Raw genomic sequence first — 3362 nt, 5'->3', positions numbered from 1 at the left:
GAAGGTGAGGGAACCTCAACATCTTCTTAAATTATTAGTTGAAACAGGAATACCATTACTGATGGCCATATCTTAATTCCTTGAATAAGGATGAAGGTGGAAGAAGGCATCCTGAGAAGAGTCCCCTTCTGCCAGGAGGGTCTTCCAGTGCTCAGGTCTCTGTGCTAAAGCCACCTTGGGCACATCTCTGTGCTTTATGAAACATTTTTCCCCTCAATCCCCCCTCCCTTGGCCCTTCCCTTTCCCTCCCTCCCTCTCTTTCTTTTTCTATTTTTTTCTTTCTTCCTTCCTTCCTTCCTTCCTTTCCTTTCTTCCTTCCTTCCTTCCTTCCTTCCTTCCTTCCTTTCTTTCTTTCTTTCTTTCTTTCTTTCTTTCTTTCTTTTTTTCTTTCTTTCTTTCTTTCTTTCTTTCTTTCTTTCTTTCTTTCTTTCTTTCTTTTTTTCTTTCTTTCTTTCTTTCTTTCTTTTTCTTTTTCTTTCTTTCTCTCTTTCTTTCTCTCTCTCTCTCTTTCTTTCTTTCCTCCCCCCCTCCCTCCCTCCCTTCCTTAAATTTAGATTTAATTGACATGTTAGTTTGAGATGTACAACATAATGATTCCATATTTGTGGATACTGGGAAATGATCACCATAATAAGTTTAATTAACATCCATCACCATAACACATTGTTACAAATTTTTTTTTCTTGTGGGGAAAACTTTTAAGATCTACTCTCTTAGCAACTTTCAAATATATAATACAGTGTTATTTATTTATTGCTACAGATTTATTCAACACACAACAGTCTCCTTCAGCTTTACTGAGGTGGCTGACCATGTGTACGACCAAATCCACCTCTAAACTGGAATTCAGTTGCTGACCCAGTCCCAGCCTCAGCTCTCTTGTCAGCACCAGGGGCACAGTGCTTTGTCCATAGGTGTCTCTGTCAGCTTCCCCTCATGTGAGTCTTGCAGATCGCTCTCCTTCCAGACCTTTGGGCCGTAGTCCACCAGTCTCAGAACGGTTGTGGCTCAGAGTGGCAGGCACCATCTCAGGGGGCAGGTGGAAGCAATCATGGAGATCCTGGATATGCTGGTTGGTAAGCTATCACTAGAAGTGCCTCCAGGCAAACTTCCTTTACGTAGCCTCATGATCTGAGAGGCTGTATGGACTTCATGATGTTAAGATCAGGCACATTCTTGTTTGCCAGCTCAGGGTGTTTGGACATGTGGACATCCTTCTTGGCCACCATCACTCCCTCCTTGAAAAGGATTTCATAAATGGCAATATGGTTCTGGGCATCAACATCTTGGTGGCTGCTAAGTCTGGGGCCGGGGCTGGAAAGGCAATACAGTATGAACAGTAGTCACCATGCTGTACCTTCCATCCGCAGGACTTAGTTCTTCTATAGCTGTAAGTTTGTGATTTTTAACTACCTTCTCCCCATCATTGCTTTCTTATACATGTATTTTAATGCCCTCTTTCTCTAAATCCTGGTCTGTCTCTAGCAGCTTACCCTGATAGTGGTGGTAGATGTTTTGACTGCAGAGGAACGCACAATTCATTGCAAAGAACACGTAGGTCAGGTTTCCTTCATTGCCATCCTCAGACCTGGCAAAACTCTGCCATCCTTAAAGGGAGATTTGTTCCCATGTGGATTGCTCAGGGCCACCACCCCTTCACTCCTGCTGAGCCTCACCTATACCCTCTCTGTCTTCCTCATCATGTCTTCATATGATAAAGCCAACTCTTGAACTGGCAGACAGTGGGGTTAAATTAAAACATTTATTGGCTAGTCGTTTAAAAGTCACGGAGCAAGAGGTAAAATGTTGCCATGCTCTTATTAGTCCCCTCATGGGGGAGTTTTGGCACTGGGCAGAGGTGAGCCAGTCACCACCTTCCTTTCCCTTGAGAGGAGCGGAATTAGCCCTTGTCTGTATATGGCGCCTTTCTCTGAAGATAAATCCTTGATTGAGTTGGAAGCCTGGTTGCTTTTCATGCCCTTTGATAGCAGGGTCCCCTTGACTGTCAGTAACCTATTCAGCATTGGACTCAACATGATCAGTAGCTTTCCATTAATGCTCTTGGACCCAGAGGAAGCAGAACAGATGAAAGAAGGCGAGTGGGGTGATAGATACTTCAGAATCACCCAGAGGTAAATGGTTATTTCATATAGAGAATTCAGGAGAGAGATTCACTCTAAATATACATATTTCCCCAAGACAGGTGAGTGATTGCATTGCTCTCTGGAGGCGGCTGAGATGGCCGTCAGCATTTTGAGAATTAGCCTACTTTTGCCTTCCTTTCCATGAAGAAGAAAATGTCCTTAGAATAAATCTCCCCCAAGAGAACTTTCTAGAACAACTGAATATGTGCAGTGACTTTCCCAAAAAAGCCTGTGTTTTTCTTTTTATGGTGAATTTATCATTCCACAAAATGTGGGAGATAGGACTGCAATATAAAGTGATTTCTCATGAGGAGATGAGCAGCAAGATTAGATAAGTAGGAGGTTTCACATGCCAGCCTCTCTGCCATGCCTGTTTGTGTGTTTCACATTTGGAAAATGCCCTCAGAGGTGTTTAAGGAAACGTGCAGAGTTGGCACACAATTATGGCAATGTAACAGAGCAGCCACGCCCAGAGCCTTGGGCCTATGCAAATGCCACCGGATAGGAAAGAAACAGGAAAACATGGCTCTCAATGAAAATGGAAATGATCCCATCATGTTTCTGTAGTTAGGAACCCACTTAGACTAGGTGCTAGAGTAGGTTTGCAACAGCATTTTATGGACCCATACTTCCTTCCCTCTAGTCCCTATTGCATCTTCCTCATAGCGTCATGGACACCTTTTATTATTCATTTACTGATTTATTTGCTGCACCTTAAAGGTTATGTAGACTTCCTTTGCAATAGTCTCTTTTAAAAAACAGCATTTGTTTAAAAATGGTCAAAGTAATATATGACATGAAAACAAAAACCCCAAGATTGCAAAGTGGCTTATCATGAGAGGAATAGAAGCTGTCTCACTTAGAACCATCTCTCAGCCCACCTCACAGAGGCAACGGCTTTGAACTTTTTTAGCTGTTTCTTTGCATAGTTATTGTTATTGATTGGTTTATTAACTTTAGACATTTGTTCTCTTTCTAGTATAATCATGTACCTCTAATACTCTACTCCTCACTCCTCCCTCCATTCTTTTAATAGATTTTTTTTAGTTGTAGCAGTGGAGTGATTATATTATTATGAGTATTTGACTATTTTACATTTCAGAGTCCAGTAGAGTATCATTATTATATTTTCTTTCTTCAATAGCTGTTGGTTTTTCTTCATGTTTCCAATGGACTTTCTTTTTTCTGTGTATTGATTGCTCTTACATCCTTTACTAT

General features: G+C 41.6%; 1 pseudogene; it reads right to left on the bottom strand.

The window, feature by feature from the left end:
- Positions 1 to 794: 794 nt before the first annotated feature.
- On the bottom strand, positions 795 to 3132 carry LOC118546190 (small ribosomal subunit protein eS10 pseudogene; annotated as a pseudogene).
- Positions 3133 to 3362: the final 230 nt, after the last annotated feature.

This window comes from Halichoerus grypus, chromosome 4 (assembly GCF_964656455.1).
Source record: "Halichoerus grypus chromosome 4, mHalGry1.hap1.1, whole genome shotgun sequence".
In the NCBI taxonomy this organism is placed as follows: Eukaryota; Metazoa; Chordata; class Mammalia; order Carnivora; family Phocidae; genus Halichoerus; species Halichoerus grypus.
The sequence above is the reverse complement of the archived record's forward strand: the minus strand, read 5'-3'. Positions and strand labels throughout refer to the sequence as shown.